The sequence below is a fragment of the Ambystoma mexicanum genome, chromosome 7p, assembly GCF_040938575.1.
Source record: "Ambystoma mexicanum isolate Mex_15411 chromosome 7p, UKY_AmexF1_1, whole genome shotgun sequence".
In the NCBI taxonomy this organism is placed as follows: Eukaryota; Metazoa; Chordata; class Amphibia; order Caudata; family Ambystomatidae; genus Ambystoma; species Ambystoma mexicanum.
The window spans coordinates 960014255-960036868 of NC_090939.1; the positions used below are offsets into that span (position 1 = coordinate 960014255).

A 22614-nucleotide genomic window follows, 5' to 3' on the forward strand; every position below is an offset into this window, starting at 1 on the left:
TCTGTGTAGAGAGAGCATATGAATGGAGTCACCCATTATTGAGGATACTAAGACTTAGGGGTGAAAGTTGGCGGTTGGAAGTGAGAGGGAATGAGTTGTTTAGTAGGGATTGGAAGCTGGAGAAGGCAGTGTTAGTAGAAGAGGCATCAGGTGTGAAGGAGGAGAGTGAGAACAGTAGGCTAGAGCGAAAGAGGAATGACAGAAGGTTTACATTTCCTTTTAGTAATAGATGATGTAACTAGTGAAGAGAGGTCAGAGGGTGGAAAGGAGATGCTGCTGTAATCAATGGAATGATCAGATAGGGATGGTGTGACAGTAGGATTAGAGGCTGAGAAAGAGCAGGAGATTAATAAGAGAACCAAAGCATTACCTCTGGTCTGGCTATGTAGGTAATGGATAGAGTAGAGAGCATGGTCACTAAGAAAAGAGTGAAGTTCAGATTTCTGAGAAGTGGTTGGAGCGGGAAGGTAAAAGTCACCTCTGAGAATGAGGTGATGTTTAGTGGAAAGAGTATCAAGGAGTTGCCCAAGTTCATCAGAGAATGTTCAAGTGGAACCAGCAGGGCAATAGATGGAGATGAGGTGAACCGAGCGAGGCGGAGCAACAGTAGAGATGGTGAATTCAAAAGAGGTAGGAGACGATGTGGCATTGGAGAGGAGTTGATGTGGTAAGAGAGTAGGTTTCCGACGCCTCCAGCGCTGGCAGTCCAACGAGGAGAGAGAATGAAGAATAAGAGTGGCAGTGGCAGGTGGAGAAATCCAGGTTTCAATGATAGTAAGGTCTAGGGGAGGAGAGCCGTTGTGAAAGTAGTCAGTGATAAAGGAAGTTTTGTTGAATACAGACTGAGCATTCGAGAGTGCAATGTTCATTTGATGCAGTAAGGAAGAGTAGAGAAGTTGAGTCTCAGAGGAAGAGAGGAGAGGTGAATAGATGTTACGTGAGGTATGGTTACTTTGTCGGATTGGTTTGTTGGAAGTAGGTGGAAGAGAGAAAGAGTAGTGGGAGTTTGAGATGTGCGTTTTATGATATGAAAGGGATAGGAAAGGAAGATGTTGTAGCTAGATCAGATGAAGTGTAGGGAGAGGTGAGTAGGAGGAGCAGCAGGAAGAAGAGTGATTGCACAAAAGCTAAGTACTGCAGAGTGGAGAGACAGCACGGTTATAGTTTAAAGGTGCAAATGAAACGTTTTGAAATAGGTTCGAAACAAAAGGACCGAAAACAAAAGGTTCTAAACATTTTTTTTTTAAACTATTTTTTTGGTTTTTTTGGAGGTTCCCCCCTTTTTTTACTATTCTCTTTTTTTGGGGGGGGTCCCCTTTAATCCCTAAATCGAACCTTTTGTTTTCGGTCCTATGTACACAAACCTATTGCATTCAAACCTTTTTCATTCACACCTTTTTTTTTTTAACTTTGGTTTTTATTAGCATTTTGCAAAAAATAGAAACAGAAAACAGGGCCTAACTAAAGCCCCCATGCCCCCTTTCATAACCCTCCCCCTTCCTCCCCCCTCCGAGACCAATCCAAACATAACAACAGTAAAGAGACCAAACTTTCACATCTTTTCCTAGGTTTTTGAAGCGCCGCAACATGTGACCCATTCAGTTACTGGCTTGAAGCCGACGTCGCCCCAGGTCGAGGGGACCCCTCATTTGGGTATTGTCCTTCACAGCGATGTTCACGCCCTGACCATCCGGGGGCACGAATTCGGAACTAGTGAACATCCCATCCCCATGTCTGATGGACCCCATACCATTCCGCGAGGAATGAGCATGAGTCATTGTTCACCAAGGCAGTCAGTTTTTCCATCAGGAACATGTTCTTAAGTTTTTTTGTCCAGTCTTCTTTGGAAGGTTTTTCCGGGCTCTTCCACCTCAGGGCTAGGGCCACTCTACCTGCTCTCAACATAGTTTCCCACATCTTTGGGTACCGGTGTATTTCCGCTTCCTCTGGGGGGAGGCCCAGCAACATGGTCAGCGGGTTGAGGGGTAGAGGGTCCTCTGTGACCTCCGCTGTCCAATCTCTCACTGATTCCCAATAGGTCTGTACCTTCAGGCATAGCCACCACATGTGACCTCTAGTCCCTCTCTGACCACAGCCCCTCGGGCATTCGGGTGATGCCCCTGTGAACATTTTCGAGAGTTTTGCCGGGTCCCTGTGCCACCCCTGCAGGATTTTAAAGTTGTGTTCCATATCCGAGGTGAAAAGATTGCCATGAAACGATATCCTGAAAATGCGAGCCCAGGCGTCCTCTGATATCTCTTCCCCCACCAGATTGTTCCAAAAATCACGGAAACCTCGCCTAGCCTGGAGGTCATGGGTGTTTAGGACAGTGTACATACAGGAGACCGCTCCATTTCTAGAGGTTGCTGAGTCGAGGAGTTTCTCGAAGGGAGTTAGTTGTCTCCGCAGGTTAGGGCTCCAAGCAGGGTCATTGAGGATGCCCTTGAGACAGAGGTATTCGAATATGGAGAGGGTCCCACCTCCCAGTCCCTCCCGGAGGTCCTCATAACTCAAGAATTCTCCCTCCCTGAACAGCTGGCCCGCCCATTCCAGTCCCGCATCAGACCAACTCTGGGAATGTCTAAACCCTCTGCTGCCCAATTTCAGGGGGGGCCCCCACAAGGAGGACATGAGGGATGGCCATGAAGAAAGATGTGCTGTCCGGGGGCATTCCCTCCAAATATCCCAGAGGACACCCAGGGTCGGGTGGGACAGTACTTGTTTTGGGATAGACTTGCGAGGGGCCCACAGGAGGTCACAGACTTTTAGGGGGTGGACGTCCATGTCCTCTAGGTATGACCAATATGTCCGTAAACCTTCCTTCATGTGTTCTAGAAGGACCCACAGTTGTGCTGCGAGGTAATACAATAGAAAATCTGGGAAACCAAAACCCCCCTCCTCTCTCGGGAGCGTCAAAGTGGCCCTACCAATCCGCGGGGTTTTCCCCTGCCAAATGAAGTCCCGGACCCCCTTGGGTAAGTCTATAAATGTTTGGGCGGGTACCCGGGTAGGGAGGGCTGTGAAGAGGTATAAGAGCTGAGGCAGTATGTTCATTTTGACTGCCGTCATCCGACCATGCCATGAGAGGATCATTCCTCCCCATCTCCTCAAGTCAGAGGCGATCTCAGTTAGCATAGGCTCATAATTGGAAGACCCTAGTTTTGTTAAGTCCCTAGTGAGGAGGACCCCCAGGTACTTTATGGTGTTCTTGACCACCGCTATCCCATAAAACCTAGTCAGGGGGTCTAGTGCCGGGTCCACCAGGCGCATCGGAAGGGGGACAGACTTGGCGGTGTTTATTTTCAGGCCTGAGTGTTGTAACTTGAGTGTCGTGTAGATATGTGAGACCTCCGTCCCCAAGTGCCGCACAGGGAGAATGATAGATTCACTCCCTATACAACCTTTGAGGCCACAGGTGGAGAAGAATCCGGAACCGCGAAGTACTGGAAGCCCCACGGAAGCTGTGAAGGAAAACAGCGTTAAGTACCAAGCAAGCAGGGTAATGCACGAGTAACCAAAAGAACAGGAAGGATCTTACCAGGAATTGACAGAAGTAGGGATTCCGGGGCTCAAGTAGGCAAAAGGTCCCGAATAGGAGACACTTACTGGTAGTCACACCAGACCCCACCTGGGGAAGACCTGCAGGCAGGACTGGACCAGATAGTAGGTAAGGGTGGTGATGAGTCGTAGTTCATACAATGCTCCAGATTCTGTGAAGAGGGGTAATCCACAAGAAGTCCGTGACAACAATCCGAGGTCAAGAGCCAAGTGTATCAGTCCAAGCTAACGGAACAATGAAGAGCGGGATCCAAAGAGAAGTCTGTGACAACGATCCGAGGTCAAGAGCCAAGTGTATCAGTCCAAGCCGGTAAAGCACAGATATAAGGTAATCCACAAAGAGTTCCTAGAAGAGTTAGCCGGGTCCAAGGTCAATCGTGAAACAAGGTAAGAATTGCAGGCCAGACAGGGTCTCCGAGAAAACAGCTGTGAAGCGCGGTACTGAAGCACTTCACTACTTAAGTACCGTTTGCTTCCTGATCACATGATCGCGAGTCCGGGTCACGTGATCGCGAGTTCCGGTCACGTGATCGCGAGTTCAGGTCACGTGATCGGATAGACCCAGCAGCACGATGCAAAGAAGCGATCTTGATATTCTGATGGCCTAATCGCCATGGTGACTGTGGAGAGTTGGCGTGAAGCTGCTGCTGTAGCTGTGTGCGAGCCGGTCTGGACCGCCAACGTGAGCCCCGGAAGGTAAGTGGGGGGTGTATTCGGGCCGAGGGGGAACTGGGATCACTGGTGGGTCGGATGGAGTGCATGACACTGAGAACCTCCCGAAGGAGCTGACCAGGGACAAGAGGGGAGGGATCGAAGAGCCCGGGTCCACTAGGTATGCTAAGATATCATCCGCAAACAGGGACAGCTTGAATTCCACCTCTCCCCTTCTAATACCCCTGATTTCTGGGTGGGACCTAACCGCTGTGGCCAAAGCCTCCATCGTGAGGATATACAGAAGGGGAGAAAGAGGACAGCCCTGTCTAGTCCCTCGGGTAAGAGGGAAGGATTCCGACAGCACTCCGTTCACCTGGACCCTAGCGGTAGGGGCTCTATAGAGGGCGGCAACACAGCTCAGGATGTGCGTCCCAAAGCCCATTTGTTGGAGGAGGAGGGTCATGTATCTCCATTCTACTCTGTCCAAAGCTTTTTCTGAGTCCAGGGGACAGGATGCATGCCTCGAGATTTGAGCTTTGGGCGAAATGAATCAAGTCTATCGTTTTGCGGATATTATCCGATCCCTGTCTGCCCCTAATGAAACCCAACTGGTCCCCGTGGACTAGCTTATGCATTATCCCCTCCATCCGCCTACCCACCACCTTGGCCAAGATTTTGACATCGATGTTAAGCAATGATATGGGTCGGTAGGACAAACACTCCCTCAGGTCTTTACCTTCCTTGGGCCCCTCTGCCTGATCCCGTGAGAGGGAGGGTATCTGTATGGAGTCGAGGAACTCCTCGATATGGGCATCGCCGCCGTCATATTCGGAGGCATATAGTGTCTCATAGTATTTACGGAAGGCTCCGCTCATATGGGGGGTGTCATACACCAATGTACCCCCGCTGTCCCTCACTCCCTTCACCATTCTGCTCCTCTGGACCTCCCTCAATTTCCAGGTCAGGATCCTATCCGCTCTGTCCCCCTTCTCATAGTATTTCTGTTGACCATTTGGAGGCTTTTCTCCTTTTTAGGAGGAGTAGGTCTTTCAATTGGAGCCTGTAGTCCTCCAGGGAGACCACGTGGTCTCGCTCTAGGGTCTGTGCCAGGGAGCCCCCCGGTTGGAGGCGCGCTATTTTTTCCCTCAATATCCTCTCCTGGGTCTCCCTTTCTCTCTTCTGTCGGGAACCAATTTTTATGAGCACTCCTCTTAGTGTCACCTTGAAGGCGTCCCAGAGAGTGTGCGTGTCCACCTCCCCATTGTCGTTAAGCTCGAAGAATTCTGTGATTGTCTCCAGTACAGTCTGGGCATGGACCTCGTCTCTCAAAATGGCATCGTTACATCTCCAGCGTCCCCTCCGTTCTCTGCACCAGTCCCCTGCCAATGTGACCCTAACCAAGTCGTGGTCCGACCAGGGGACGGGGTCTATCCTATAACCGGCTATGTGTGGTCGCAGTACCTCGTCCACCAGGATATAATCTATTCTGGAGAAGGCTTTGTGGGTGGAGGAGTAGTATGAGAAAGCGGGGATCCCCACTCGGGGGTGGGTAACGTGTCCACCAAGTTCAGGTCATCATTCACCCTTTGGAAGCAGCGTGACGTGGGGTCACCAGCCGGTCTGGGATTTGGTGCACCTACCCGTTGTCTGTCTCTGGATGGGTCAAGGACCATATTGAAGTTGCCACCCACCACCAATGGGCCTTGGACGAAGGTTTTCAGCTTTTCCCCCACTCCCTCCCAGAATTGGGCCTGGCCTTCAATCGAGGCATATACAGTCGCCAGGGTTATGGGCGATCCCTGTAGGGAGCCTCGTACGAAGAGGTAGCGGCCTTCGGGGTCCCTTAGGATGGAGCCTTTCTCGAAACCCGTCCCCCTAGCGATCAGAATTGCGACCCCTCTTTTCTTTCCCTTGTGGGATGCATAGAATATCTCCTCAATTCCGCCACCCCGCAGCCTGGGCTCCTTCCCCCTCACCAAGTGTGTTTCCTGCACAAAGAGTAGGTCCGGCTTAGCCCTCCTAAACTCCCTACTGATTAGGGATCTTTTCGTGGGGGTGTTCAAGCCCTGCACATTCAGGGTTCCCATCCCTAGGGCCGGTCGGCCGTCAGCCATAGTCACTGTCGCTTTCCCCTTGGTCACCGGTGTCGCATGGACGCTCCCACCCTGCTTACTGTGGTTTCTTGTTTGGACCTCTTTGAAACTCTTCCCCAACATTCCCCCCACGCATTCCCCACCCTAAAGCCCCCAACTTGTAAACAAACCCCCACCCCCCTCCCCGGCTTCCAGCCATTTAGTTCTTCCATTTCTGGATTGTTGGCTGGACCACCAGCCGGTTCCTCTCGGCCAGGCGTCATATCCCAAGCTTGCTACCGTGAGCTCCCCCCTTCCCCCATCTCGTCGCTCCCCCGACCCTCTCAGTTTGGTTACTCTCCCGGGCCTTGGTTGATGCATCTCTCGGTACCCAAAAAAGTGATCCCCCCTATTCCCCCTTATACTTGCAGTTCAAGGGGGTGCAGCAAACCAGGCATCTCCAATGTCTTTCTGTTTTCTAGACCCAATGATCTCCGTGGGGTCGCTGGTGTCACCCCTCCGAGTCGGCCCGGTCTTCCTCCATTGGTGTTGGTGGCGTGTTCAATTTCTTGAACTTCCTCGCGCCGGTTTTTCTCCTTCTGGGGTTGGGCTGCCCAGGGGTGTTCCCCCTGAGCACCTCCGGACCCACTGGTTCCCTCGGGGGGGGGCGGTTTCACCAACGTAATCTTGAATAGCGCCCTTAATGTCTTCTTCAGTTACCAGCGTTGTGCGTTGGCCTGAATACTCAAAGGACAGGGAGAAGGGATATCCCCATCTGTACCGGATACCCTTCTCTTTCAGCTGTTGAGTCAGAGGGCGGCACATCCTCCATTTGGCTAGGGTGTAGGCTGAAAGATCTTGGAAAATGGCGATCTGTGCGCCGTTATAGGTTATCTCCCCCGCTTTCCTCGCAGCCTCCTGAACTTTGGCTTTCTCCGTGTAATAGTGGAAGCGAGCCAGAACTGTTCTGGGGCCCCCCGCTCTTCCCCCGGCCCTGTGCACCCGGTCAAACGTGAGTTCCGTCGTCATTTCTTCGGCAAACAAGAGGGTGATGATGTCTCTCACCGCTCGGGTCAGCTCTCTCTCCGTCTCACCCTCCATCTCCGGGATCCCGAAGAACCTTAGATTGTTCCGCCTTTCCCTGTTTTCGTAGTCGTCCATAATCCTGGCTCTCTCTTCGTCCCTCTTCTCCAAAGCCGCAAGCCGCGTGCCAAATTGGATTTCCTGAGATGTAGAGGTCGATTGACAGTTTTCCACTTGTAGGACACTATCCTCAATTTTGTATACCCTTTGGTCCAATTTCTCGAATTTCTGGGCAATGTCGGATCTCATTTCTCTGATCTCCTGAAGGATGGGGGCGAAGCCCTTTTCCATCGTCATTGCGGGTTGGCCTGCGGGTTCCGTGTGGGCCATGGCTCCGGAGACAGTGGGGACCTCGGTCGTGTTTGCTGTTTCTTGGAAGCGAAACGATTGTAGGGCCTTCTTCCAGCTCATGGGGTGTCGTTGATCCCTTGCTGCGGGTTCCACTACAGTCCGGGGGGCCCTAGGGGGGAGTTCCGCGCCACCCTAGGACCAGTCCGTAGTGCGTCGCACCAGTGGGGTTTGTAGTTAATGGATTGTCCCCTGCCGGGGGGGTGGGGGCGGCCCTCCAGGCGGGCACTCGCCCCGCCAACTGAGGACGGGGGCCTCTCACCTAGGTCGCGGGCAGTCTGTGAGTTCAGGGAGGACCGGGGGTGCGATGGTGCGAAGGGCGCCGGAGGTGTGTGCTAGTCTCTTGGGCGGCGTGATCGTGGGATCTCCCTTCGGGGCTAGGGTGCCTATTGCCCCCCAGCTGCTCGGTGGATCGTGGCCCAGCGGGCCCCTGAGGTTATGCTGCACTGACCAGGGTTCGAGTTGTTGTGGGTCTCCGTGGCGTGGGTTCTGGTCCTAATTGAAGTTGGGGCAGCCCCCCCAATCGGGCCCGATGAGCGGGAGGAGGCCTCCGGGCGGGCACACGCCCCACCGGGTCTTGGTGGGGGCCACACACCAGGTCAACCTCCTTGGTTGGTTAGGTCCTGGCAGACTGGAGACGGGCACACGCCACACGGGTTAGCATGGGGGCCTCCACCTGCTGGAAGGAGCAATGGGTAAGACCCCACTCTCCCTCCTATTCCTCCGCCCAGCTGCGCAGTGTGTCCAAATTTAGGTGGTCTATGTAGGTGTTTTCCGCTATCCCGGGGACGTTCCGATGCGTGTTACTCAGGTGGGGCTTACAGGATCGGGCTGTAACTCCCAATGGGGGTGGGGTAGGCCCCCCAGGCGGGCACACGCCCCGCCGACCGCCGGCGGGGGCCTCTGACCTGGGCCGTTGAGTTGCTGTCGTCTCCCAGGGGGTGTCCCCCCCGGGGTCCTCTGCTGCGTAGCTGGGCCTAGCCCTGCCTTGTCCTCGGAGCACTGTGTGGAATCGAGATCGGATCCTGGTCGGACCCGTGTACTCCCTGTGTGCTGCAGGGGTAGTCCTGTGCGCTGGGTAGGCCTGCGCTACGTTAATGTCCTCCACCCCCGTGGCGGGAGGGCCGGTCCGCCGCTCAACCGAGGCACTGCGGTGTCGCAAGGCCCCTTTCCTGGGTCGCCGTGCAGCGGGACTTGGGCCGGGTCGGGGGGAAGGCAGATCCTTCTGTTTGTGGTCAGGTGGGGGGGGGCCGTCACCGGACCCCCTCCGGGGAACGTCTTTCCCCCAGCACTCGCTTCTCACCCCCGGAACCGAGGAGGCACGGGCCGTCCTCGCAGTCCTCCCAGTGCGGGGGCCTCCTCTGTGGTGTCGCGGTCCTCCGCCTCCCAGGCCTCGATCCTTGTGCGTGCCTCTCCTCCGGCAGGGTCCAGGGGACTCGGGCCGGGCCGGGGGGACAGCCTATCCCTCTGTGTGAAGAGGGGGGTGCCGCCTGTCCCCCTCCGGGGAGCGTCCCTTCACCAGCACTCGCCTCGCACCCCTGGGGCCAGAGGGCGCGCGATCCGTTGCCGCAGCCTTCTCGCTGCGGAGCCCTTCTCCGCTTCTGTAGCCGCCGAGCGCAGCGTCTGTGGAGTCGCGCTCCTGCGGCTCCCGAACTCCGGTTCCTCGTGGAGTTCGGAGCCTGTTCCTTCGCGCGGGGGCGTCACGGGGGGGTCAGACGCACCTGCCTGCGGTGTGCTCGTTCAGGAGGGAGCTCGGGGGGGCTCAATCCCCAGAAAAAGGCCCGGCCTCAGCAGGAACGCCGCAATCAGGCGCCCATTGCTTGTGCGCCCCCTGGTGGCCCTCCCTCATTTAGACCTTTAACCCTACACCAGACAGCACAGTAATCGTCAAGCTAGAAGTACTAAGTGGCTGGTCTTCATCCTTCACTATACCACCCTTAACAGGGATGCGCTTGGCTGGATATTCCTATTGAGTTCTGAAGTGATGACACACGCTCCCGCCACCTGATCACTTAGTCTATCAGTGGTTGGTCTCTCTGATTAAGTCCCTGATGATGCCGGGATGAGGTGATTACTTACTGATGGATGTTCCCAGATGAGTCTCTTTGGGCTTGCAACAGGCTCATACGGCCGACTCAACATGGCCACAAGAAGTGATGTTTCTGATGCAAAATGGCTGAATAAATTGATGTTACAGACACAAAGTAAAGCCAGAAACCAGAAGTGATGACACACGCTCTCGCCACCTGATCACCTAGTCCATCAGTGGTTGTTCTTTCTGATTTTTCTATGAATTTCAAACAGATTCTGCACCTGTGATGACAGTCAGAAGCTGTGTGCTCTGTCTCTGACCCAGCTGCAACCTACTCTTGCTCCACAAGCACTTAGATAAAAGTCTCAACTGATGACAGCGGTTGAAGGAAGTAGAAGCCTTAAAACCTATATAGATCAAATGCCCAATTTTGAGGGATGAGAGATGTAAAACATTTGGGAGATGTGTTCACAATGAGGAGAGTTCAGGACAAGATGTATGGGGGAGAACACTGAGTTTAAACTTAGTAATTGTCGCTTTCTGGCAAGAATTAATGAAGAACCTTGTACAATAATAAGTCAATAAGTTAGATCCCTTGTAATTTAAGGATAATGGTTGATGACTTTTTAAATAGGCACAGTCTTAATGTAATTTAATAGAATTATTATAATATTATATTTTGTGCATAACAAATAATACTTAACTATGAACTGATTATTTAATAATGTTTGTAAATTTGGTGTATAATGAAAGAATAAGTACAAATTACACTTTGGGATGAGAAATTCCACAGCCACCTCCCATTGGACGATAAACCAGGTAGTATCTCGCTTAGAATAATACAGTATTGACTATTTAGATGATGTTGCAGTCTTCAGCCACACCTGGGTTGATCATCTATCCCATCAGTAGCTGGTGCTACAGGTCATATATAATGCTGGCTTGACTATCAAGGATTCAAAGTGCCAGAGAGTGCAGGGTACAGTGATTTACTACCAAATGAGTGAGGTACGTAACAGCCTCTTTAGGCAAAGGTACAAATGGTACGGGATTAGGGCATCCCTACTATTCAGACTCAGACCAGGGGTATTACCACTCTTTCATCAAGGCAAGCAATTGATGCCATTTTATTCTTAGCTTGGTGAGCATTCATGACAGGGTCTGGTGTGTATTCATGCACCTGGGCTGATTTCACCCAAAGCAGCTATTTGGGTCCAATCCAGCAAACCCTCTCCTTGATCTCTCTGAGAAGTCTTGTCTTCTTCTCCAGTGCACAGGAAGTTACTCTAGGAGTTAGCTGGAAGCCAGTGCTTCAATGGCAGCCAGGTCAGTACAAAGGACAATGCTCACCAGGATTCTGATTCCTAGAGACTCTTTTAAGTAGGCAGTCAGAGTATCCCAGAGGACATCCACAGTATGACAGTTTCCATAACTTTGGTTTTCCTAAGGCTCCCAAATGTCCTCCCACTCCCCACCTCTTGCATAAAGAATGCAATGGATATGATGTCACAAGGTAAAGGACTCTTTTTGTAGCAGCCTTGACTGGACACCTTACAGAAGGTTATAAGAGAACCAATCCACTGTGGCCGTTTGCATATACAACAGGGAGAAACCCGCCTTTTAGTTGATTCATATTTGGACACATGAAGAAAAAGGATTTGTTTGTTTTTTTAGGTTTGTTACAGAATACCACATGCATAAAAACAATGCAAAACAGATCTGTATAAGGCAATTCAATTAATAAATCAATTGTTCTAAGAAATTTGATCAAGTAGTTTATAGAGTTGACAAGTCATATAAAAATGCAGCAATCATTTCATTTATAGAAATGGGATAAAATACTGCCTGTCCTTAATGTATATCCTGGGTAAGCTGCAGCTTCCTCCTTTTTATTGCTTACCTAAGATAGAGGAGTAGTACCCAGCTGATTCTTGGTGTGTCTACTCTCAACAAATAAAATAAAACTGTCCGACAGAGAGCAATAACTGCTTCCCGCAGGATCGGCTTTAATGTTCTAGATCTAATGTCTTTAAAGACTGGGCAGCAAAACAAAGTTCATTAAATCTTCTTCAGCCTGGACTGAAGCCCAACTCCAAATGGACTGAATAGTTTGGGCTGAGTGTGGCAAGCCCAGAAATCTTTTGGTAAAGTTGTTTTCTACTATTCGCAACAGTGCTAAATATGAGAATACCCACAATGAGGCCTCATATTTATCAAATGCCCTAACTTTACAATTGTAAACCCTTAAAACCAGGTCAACCGTTGGGCTCTGCCGTTCTCCATGAAGTGTGTCATGCCACCAAATGCTTCTTTCTAATTGATTGTTTGGCAATGTGGCATCAGTCTATTAATTTAGGGGGAAAATGTATACCTAAATAATCAAATTCCCAGATGGTGGAATTACGTTATCATCTCTTGTAATTTTTGGGAAACAGATAAATCTATTACCTTGATGACATGCCATAACTGCTGACTTTTCGACATTAACTTTCAGCTCTAGAGTGTTCATATACTCTCTATATGTCGAAATTAGTGTTTGCAGAGCTCTCAATGTATGGGCAATTAAAACCGTTTCGTCGGCATATGCCAACACATAGCGGAAAACACAGTTCTGTAGTAAATTGTCCAGGAGCCCATTGATATAGAGGGAGAACATCAGGGGAGCCAATACCCATCCCTGCCATACACCCGAACTCACAGGAAAACACTGAGTACACTGGCTTTTTTCTCTGCTTTTTACACAGGCTTTAGTTTCCTGGTGAAAGATGATAAGTATCTTTACGATTTCAGGAGGTCAATTTAGTGACCTGATCATGCCCCACAGATGTGTTCTGTTACCTTTATGTAAAGCGGTGCTTAGGTTCAGGAAGACCACATAGATTGGGTACCCCTTTAAATATATTTAATGGGGCCACAATCATATGCAAGTTTAGTGCTTGTTCAAAATGTGCCCAGCCCTGGGCGGAATTGCCATCTGGATGTTGGATCCACTAGAGTTACTATTAGCCCATTGCTCCGGTCTTGTTTAAAGGCCTCTTCCAAATATTTTGAAGAGTGATTCAAGCCGAGAAATCAGACAATATCCTGCTGGGTTATCTTGGTTTCCTTTTTTATATATCGGCTAGATTAGAGCTAATTGCAGGATTTTGGGCAGGATTTTGGGATCATGTCCAATGGAATTGAGGCATTACATACCATGTTTGACAGGCACCCATTGATCTATCTGGTCATGCAAATGATCTCACAGTATTGCATCTGGACTAGGGCTTCAATTTAGTCTTTATTTACCAATTCATTCACCAATTTCCATAATGGTTCATTCTAGACCAGAGCAGTTATTTTGAACCATCCTGAACTGAGCACTGTCATGCAGAGCCCTAAATCTCTAGTATCCTGCTGGGTCCGATTAGGTGTAGCACAGTATCATGATGAAAAATGATAAACCAAAAGACGGTCAGGAACACTATTCACCAGGTGACTAAAAGTTGGACGATGAGTGGGACAACTAGTTACTCGCCCCCAAGAATTCAAGAGTTATTTTCAGCTGCTACATCTAAGAGCTCTTCCCAGTGGGTTCTATCTAGTTCTTCTTTCCTGCCATTTAAAGCGCTTTTGTAGTAAGTACTTGACATAGTAATATCACATCTTGGGATGTTAGTGCTCTTTAGCAGGTGTAGCAACTGGTCTTTGGTGGCTGTGCATTCTCCATTGAACCAACTCCTAGCTAGTAGGCCATTTGAAGCTGAGTAGGCACCATGGAATGCCATAGAGACATTTGATAGCAAATTAATTAAATGAGTTAACACCAATTAGTACCCGGCACATCAATGCAACAGGATACACTTAATGTGAATTGGCTCGATTCCAAGCCATACCACTGTGTAATCCTGTGTGCGCATTTGCGTCGATCGCGTGCCTGGTCGAGTGAAGCTTCCTCACTCACCTCTCCTCTCCATTCATTACTACGGATCAACTGGGCCCAAAATGGCGCCCTGTTGATCCTTAATAATGAAGCAGTATGCGCATATGTGCGTACTGCAGCGCTTCTTTTTTCAACCTGAAAACCAAAAGCTAATTGAAAAAAGTAAAAATGCCATTAGTATCCCGGGGCTAAAAACCCCAGAATACTAATGGCAATAAGCCCCTCACCTGCAAGCCATTACCGCCTAATGGTAATGCCCCTTGTGCCTCCGTTAAGGCCCTCGCTACGTCCGGGCCTGTAACTATGGCCCCCAGGGGCATTACCTTAGGCAGCAATGGTCCGCCGGCTCTGGGTTTATTGCCACATTGGTCATGTGCTTCCAGCTGTAAGATTACATCGATCTAGAGGGAATTTGCTTCAGCTATCTCATGCTGTATCAGGGGTTTATTGACTGAGGTACATTTTATGATTTTTGGCCTAGTGTTCTTATTAGCTAATCTTAAGTGTGGATACATATTTGAGGGCTTTGTCTTTTTTGGGCAATACATTTTTAGTACAATTGGGTCATGGTCACTCAGGAGATCTTCTATAATAATACAATCCTTCAGCAAAGACCAATGAGCTACTGGGAAAGAAAAGAAATCAATGGATGAGTTACCTTGCTGTGCTCTGCACGTACATTTCCCCAGAACATCATTAATTAGGCACCCATTGGTAGACCCAAGTCCCCATTCATACAACCAGTTATGTTTTTTTAGCAAATGTGCACACATACGGGGATCAAGCATAGATGGATTCACAATACCCCTTAAAGGCCCACTGCTAATTTCTAAGGTAAAATCACTGCCCATTATGGACGTTCTGTGGGAAAATATATGTTGTAATAAAAGGTTGTCTAAGATACCTTGCAGCATTGGCAAACAGTTTAGACAGTCATGTTTAGTGGGGCTATTGTAAAAATGTGCTTTTGAAAATGCATCACCAAAGTTCGCTCTTATAGTTACTACTTGTAAAAAATTCACTGTCGGCTCTAGGATAACAGGCTCAAATTTGAACACTGTTTTCATGAATAGAGACATAACTCCAAAGTAGCGACCCCTAGTTTGTTTTTGTACATTAACTTGTAAGATACCATAACCATCCAAAACCAGATCAGAGCTAGCCCAGGTGTCTTGTAATAAGATGATATAAAACAAATTCAATCATCTATGGCTTTCTAAAGGTATTTACTACACCTGCAATGTTCCAAGATATTATTGATAATGTTGATGAATCTTCATCTACTACAATGACATTGGGCCTCATTCCGAGTTTGGAGGTAGCCATGGCGCTATTTGCGCCTTGGCTGCCTCCAAAACCGGGTCCGACTCCGGTTTGGTGAGATGGGGACTTACCGGTCCATTCCGACCTTGGAGGGACCGTTAAGTCCCCATTTATCAAACCATTCCCCATTCCCATTTGAGCCCCCATAGGGCTCAATGGGAATGGGGAGGGCGCAAATAACGGCCCAGCACATGGCAAGGCCGTTATTTGCGCCCTGGTCCCCTAACGGGAACCGTAATGTACGTTTGGTCCGACCAAACGTACCTTACGGGTCCCGTTGGGGGACCTTGGAATAGGGCGCAAAGGGATTACCGGCACCGGTGCCCTTACTGGTGTCCGGTATCCCTTTGCGCCAAGGGCGGAATGAGGCCCATTATGTTACTAGTGGGTTTTCTGGGCGGCAGGTGAGGTATGTTTTCCTGATCTGTAGAAAAGACTGTTTGTATTTAATGACAAAGGGGTACCTGACAACAAACCTGAACTCCCAAGTTCCAATAAGTAATACGAAAACACAACTGGTTAGCGCTTCTTCGGAAAGTATCTCTTTCGAATTGAGTACTCAATTCACACTGGTTATTTATTCAAAAATGTCATATTGCTTCTTTTGTTTAAGCACATAAATCACAAAAGAAATATATTAACATCACAATAATACATCATAACATATTCTCAACAATTTTATACAAGGACTGATTTTTAAATAAAAACATTCATGACAAACATGTGTAAAAAGACAAAGGAAAAGAGACACAATTGGTCTCATTCCAATTCTGGCAGTAACTGAGCCAGAAAAACTGGCAGGTTGCTGCCGGACTTGGAATGAATTACTGCCTATGTGATTGCCGGAATCACCGGGGCATTACAACCCTGGTGACCCAGTAATTCCGGAGGCGGAATTCTGTAAATCCCCATTCCTATGGAGTCCTATAGGACTGGTTCTGTCTATGACTGAGCCAGTATTTCCATTTCCGTCTGCAGGCGGGTGGTGTTACTCCGCCGGGTAAGACCTGGCGGGAGTAACACCTCCCGCCTGCAGAACTCGTAATCTGCCGGTCCAGAAACAACGGTGGCAGCGGATTTACCGCCACCGTTGTTTCGGGACTGGCAGGGTCATAATGAGGCCCAATATCTCTGTGGATTCATCACTGTGTTCAGTATCTAGGAGTTGCTGTGTACATCATATATCCCCATTGTCATCCACTTTATTGGATGTATACTTTCTATAGAGCAGTTACGAAATCATGGTTGCTGTTTGAATTATAGTTGGGGACCCTCCACCATATGATGACAATTAAATGTTCAACACATACTATAGCAATTAGAAACACAGTATGGTGACACTAGAAGACAACCAATGTTGCATGAAATAAATTAATTAAGTGTGTAGCCTTAGTTCAATGAAATAAAATACGTTCATATGTGAAGGCTGAAGTGAGTCTTCTATTCTTTCAGGAACAGTATTCGAGAATGACCTGACAACAAAAGGAGCCCTTTCAAATGAGGGCACTCCAAAATGAAAATCTTTATGAATGAGGCGAATAGAAACATTACTGTCACACGGTAGAAAACACTACTACCAAGCTTGACACAAATCTGAGACTGTAAGGGTCGTCAGGATGTAGCATAAATTGACGTACTAAATAATTATAAGTCTATTCATTTGTGGATCTAAATATTTTGTATAAACATTAAAAAAAGAAATACCTCAGCAAGTCCGAAAGATGTTTTTTATGTGTATTTCTATATATCCCAAGAACACAGGAGTACATTCCCTTGAGATGTTTCAACATCACCGTCCTGATGAAGGCTGCAACACTTTGAATGAGCACAATAGAAGTAGCTCTATGAGGGTGAAACACATTGTGCCAACAACACTCTTCGACAATGCCTAGCGGCATTGGTAGATACCTCGAAATATAATTTCCAACGAAAAATATACATCCAATAAAGTGGATGGCAATAAGGATATATGATGTACACAGCAACTGCTAGATAGTAAACACAGTGGTGAATCCACAGAGATAATGTGTCTCTTTTCCTGTTCTTTTTTATAAATGACTGTTGTACATGTTTTTTTAAATGCAATCCTTTTATAAAAATGTTTAGAATATGTTGTGATGGACTATTGTCATGTTAATATATTGTTTTTGTGTCCCCAATGTATGTGCTTAAACAATATAAGCAATATGACATTTTTGGAGACATTTTTGTATGAATAACAAATGTGAATATGGTACTTAGTTTGATAGAGATACTTGGTCTATCCAAACAGACCCAGACCAGTTGTGTTTTTTGTATTACTTATTGGATCCTGGGTGGTCAGGGTTGTTGCCAGGTATCCCTTTTTTCACATTGTTTTCAGTGCTCCTGTGGCTGTGGGGATTGTTCAAATACACTAGGGACCATCCTAATTCTATCTGTTAATATGGAGAACATGAATATAGTCTCCTACACGGATGAGCCCTACAAGAAATTGATCAGTGAACTGTCAAACCCCTAGAGTATCTCACAACTCCTTTTTGAGCACAGAAGGCAAATGAAGTTGACCCCTCCCACCTCGGTTGGCATGGGCTCCTGAATATAGTCTCCTACACGGATGAGCCCTACAAGAAATTGATTAGTGAACTGTCAAACCCCTGGAGTATCTCACAACTCCTTCCTGACCACAGAAGCCAAATGAAGTTGACCCCTCCCAACTTGGTTGGCACGGGCTCCTGATTTAGTACAACAGATTATCTCGAGGCAGCCAAACGGGGGGGGAAGACGGTTAGGCAGAAGTTGTGGCTAGGGAAGGGGGTGTTTAGAGTATCTGAATGAGGGTAAGGATCTTGCATAGTGGATGGGTATTGGGGAAGTAAAGAAAGGTACATACAACACATATTGAAACACACTTGAATTCTCCTGTTGCACCTGACCTCCTAAACCAGTGTTCACTCCCTTGATCAGCTTGAGCACCCTCCTTCTTGATTAAGACTATGCTCACAAGAAGAAGCAAACATACAGTGAATCATGACATAACTAGCAAGCAACTAAACGAACAACATAGCACCAGTAAGACCTGGACAAGTTTATACATAAGCAGTACATGAGCACACGTATAAGAGACAAGAGTGTACTCTCTTAGCACTAAAGTGCCTGCAAAAAAACAGAAAAACATGGCAGAGCAAGCAAGGAAGTACTGTTACAGCACACAGTGAATATTGCAGTGTCCTTAGCCCCTGTCCTAAACACGTCCGCTACTTAGTGCGTTCCATTTGACTTGCTGAGCAAACAAGAAAAGGAACGTTTCGTATGCCAGATGAAATGTTCCTGTTTAAACTCAAGATTTTGCCAGTGTCTTTATTCCAGCCGCAGTTTTTCCCCCACGTGACCTTCCCACCCACACACCATGACACCCAACATGGAGCATTTAACTGAGGCCTCGGGGGGGGGGGGAGTGACTGCCACCTACCCAGGCTTTGTAGATCAAGCCTTGAGCGGGACGAAGCGAAGCCGCAGTCTGAGCAGTGACCTTGCGCACAATGAGGAAATTCTCCTGGTGCCTCCTTCTCCGGTCCCCTTTCGTGCACGCTCACCGGCCTCCTGCTGACATCCGTAGTCCTGCCCACACTTCTCCGGCCCGTGCCAGATGCCAAAATCACCATCAAACAGCACAGGCCGAGGAGGGGCTTTATAGGCAGTCTTGCTTGCATGCATGCGTGTGCACCCATAATTCCTATTGCCTCATGGGAATTGTAGTCTCCCGGTCCATGCAGACCAAACATGGATCCTGCATGCCCCCACTGCTCTTTTCCTCACATGCACCCACAATCGTTTGAGTAACACAGGTACAGATTTGATAAATAAGCTACAAGATGATCTAGAGTTGATTAATCAAAAAAAGAAGAAGCTCATTAGAACTGAACTACATGGAAAGTTCATTTTAGAATATCTAAAAGCAGGTATGATCCCAGAGGGTTGACAAGTAAGGAACACACCACAAGTATTCATAGACAATCCCAAGTTCAAAGTAATTTTAAGTGGGTATGGCAATAAATGCAGCTGTGACCGGATAATTCTTATTATTGAAAAGGCAGAAGAAGAGTGTAAAATACAGGGTAAACAACTGCAAGAATTAGAAAAATGTTTCCTTGAGAATAAAACAGTAGCTAAGGCCAAGAAGAAATTAGATAAACTTCATGAATAGACATGTTTAAATAGTTCAAAAAGGTACAAAAACTGAAGAAAGACCTAGATAACTACAAAGAAGAAGGGGCATATCCTCACATGAGAGCAGAATACTACATTGAACAAAAACAAATGATCCCAGCAAATAAAAGGAATAGTTTTGTAACTTTTTCTGACACCCCAGTTTCTGAGGTGTCAGAAAAATCAGGAGATAGCGACCAAGAGCTACACTCACCAGGAAGGTCCTCCCTAAAGATTCAAAGTTTTCCGAATCAGCAATGATTTTTTCAAAGAGGGAGCTAACAAGGGAGAAACAGGAGATGGTAACAGCCCTCTGACCAACTGATGAGGACCAGGCATTGGTATATGAATTGGTAGAACATCAAGCAATTCCCATAGGTAATTTTATCCAGTCATAATTTAACAGCCGCAGAATTGAGCAAAGGGCTTTCATTTGTTCACACCATGAAAGCAGAGGCATCCCGAACAGAAATAGAGTTGAACACGTTTTTTCAAAACATACAATTGAAATGCTTCTTTGCCAAAACAACAATCGATTAACTCTGTTTATATAGCTGCAACTGACACTCCTCCCGAAAATGTCACTGGCTTAAAACCCAAGTCTAAATTCTACCCAGCCAATAATGTTATACCGTCAGAGATTACAGCTTTCGAAGATGTAGTGGACAAACAAGTACTTGAGTCTATTAAACACAAGAATCATTGTAGAGACGACATAAGCAAAGAAGAACGTGAGGCATTGATTGCGCTGAGTACAGACGCAAATATTACTGTAAAGCTAATGGACAAAGGAGGAGAGATTGTCTTGATGAACACTGCAGATTATGAAAAAGAGTGTTTTAGACTCTCCTCAAATTTACACTCATACAAGAAGTTAGCCAATAATCCCACCATTAGGTTACAAGAAATTGAGCATTTAACTAAGCACGCAGGGTGGATATGCCACGAAGTCCCATTTTTAAACAAGATCATGCCAATAACTCCTGCTTTCTAGACACTACCAAAAATTCATAAAAACTGTAAGAACCGGGCAAGTATTCAGTTATAGAGCCTTTATCTATATATTTAGATACCTTCCTTAAACCGTTCATAGAAAGTATGCCATCCTTTGTGAATTACTCTACAGAGATGATACACATTATTGATTAAACTGTTGTGCAAGATACAAATATTCCTGAAGCACTTGATATTGAGACATTGTATACGTCAATACCCTAGATGGACTGTTAACACTGACTTGGGGAATTTTTAGATAAAAGACTTACCCTCATACAGTCCTGACAGGCTTCATCTTGGAATGCATACATTTGCCAATGATTGAAAAACATTTTCTGTTAAAAAAAAAGGTGTCCAAATAAGTAAAAGGGGTTAGCAAAGGGCTACGTCTGCTCAGATGTAGGCAATTATAATGGCTATTTTTTTTTTTAAAAAAAACGTCATATATGCTGCTACCAAGCATTTCGTTTTCGTATGGAAGCACTCCATAGACAATAAGCCTCATTACGAGGTAGGAGACAGCAAACTCGGGTCCGGCTCTGGGTCCCACGAAAGGGGAATTACCGGGCCATTTCGACCTTGGAGGGCCCGGTAATTTCTCTTTCACGGGACCCAGAGCCGGTGTGTCCCCATTCCCATTTGAGACCCCATAGGGCTCAATGGGAATGGGGAGGATGGTAGCAGTGGTACTGTTCATAACTGTACCGTTGCTACCATCCTGCTCTGCTCGCGGGTGCCGCTCTGCACGCGTGGTCTGGCCAGGCGTGCACAGCGGCACCCGCGACAGAGTTCGCAATGTGGCGGCCCAGTATGAACGGTGCTGGTGCCTTACCGGCACCGTTCATTCCGTGGCGCCACAGTTGTAATGAGGCCCAATATCTTTATGATATGAAGAGGGAACCAAGAACGCCTAGATGATTTTTCTCTCTGATTAAACTGTTGTGACCCTCACATGTAGATTACCATCACACAAGATAAGACCTCTGTGAGCTTTCTTGACTTACTCATATGCAAAATAAGCTGAAGGCTGTACACATACCTGGGGTGGGACCAAGCCTGATTTTCATATGGCCTTTCCCCTTCTGTAATGGCTTGGCAGGCGAAGAACAATGGTCTGGAGGGTTGCCCAGAGCAACCTTCCAGCCATCATGTATTTGTTTTTGCTTTGTCACCCCGAGTGGGACCGGTATGCCCAGACGTGGGTCCCGTGCCTGATGGGCCTAGAGACCCAAGCTACTCGTCACTGATGAGGCCCAACAAGGCCGAAACATGTTTGGGATGCTTGTGGTCTCGTACAGAAGGGATGTTACCTAGCAGTTCGGGCAGGATCGCCCCTTTTGGGGTGGGACCAAGCCTGATTTACATATGGTCTTTCCCCATCTGTAATGGTTTGGCAGGCGAAGAAGGATGTTCTGGAGGGTTACCCAGAGCAATACCAGAGGTTAAGATTCATTGTAAACCTTCCAGCCATCACCTCTTTGTTTTTGCTTTGTCATTCCGAGTGGGACGTGTATGCCCAGAAGTGGGTCCCGTGCCTGCTGGGCCTAGAGACTCAAGCTACTCCTCACTGATGAGGCCCAACAAGGCCGAAACATGTTTGGGGATGCATGTGGTCTCGTGCAGAGGGGATGTAACCTAGCAGTTCGGGCTGGAACAGCCTTTTGGGGTGTGACCAAGCATGATCTGCATATGGTAGTTCCCCTTGTGTAATGGCTTGGCAGGCAAAGAACGTTGGTCTGGAGGGTTGCCCAGAGCAATGCCAGAGGTTAAGATTCATTCTAAACCTTCCAGCCATCACCTCTTTGTTTTTGCTTTGTCACCCCGAGTGGTTCGGGTATGCCCAGATGTGGGTCCCGTGCCTGCTGGGCCTAGAGACCCAAGCTACTCATCACTGATGAGGCTCAACAAGGCCGAAACATGTTTGGGGATGCTTGTGGTCTAGTGCAGAAGGGATGTGACCTAGCAGTTCGGGCTGGAACGGCCTTTTTGGGGTGGAACCAAGACTGATTTGCATATGGTCTTTCCCCTTTTGTAATGGCTTGGCAGGTGAAGAACGATGGTCTGGAGGGTTGCCCAGAGCAATGCCAGAGGTTAAGATTCATTGTAAACCTTCCAGCCATCACCTCTTTGTTTTTGCTTTGTACACATACCTGTACCGAAATCTGACAGACAGAATCAGCGTGCTTCCATCCTAAAGGGCTAATATTGAATCTACCATATGGACAGTTTTTAAGAGTCAGGCGAAATTGTACACTCAAAGAAGACTTTGACAAACAGGCAAAATACTTACAAGAGAGATTGAAACATCGAGGATATCCAACAAAGGTGGTGAAACAGATGAAAAAACAGCTGCAAATACCCATAAAGACATTTGTCTAGTCACAAAAGAATAATCTAGACCTGATAAACTGGTCTGTGTTACCACGTTTATCCTGAAA

The 22614-nt window shown here is 47.7% G+C and overlaps 1 long non-coding RNA gene across 5 annotated transcripts in view; it reads right to left on the reverse strand.

Moving 5' to 3' along the window:
- LOC138526483 (uncharacterized) overlaps positions 1-22614 on the reverse strand; it is a 612646-nt gene that overhangs the window by 239100 nt on the left and 350932 nt on the right. For all 5 annotated transcript variants that reach the window (XR_011283579.1, XR_011283577.1, XR_011283576.1 and 2 more), the window contains exon 3: positions 20446-20511. This is a non-coding gene — a long non-coding RNA (uncharacterized lncRNA). The remainder of the gene's footprint in view (positions 1-20445; positions 20512-22614) is intronic.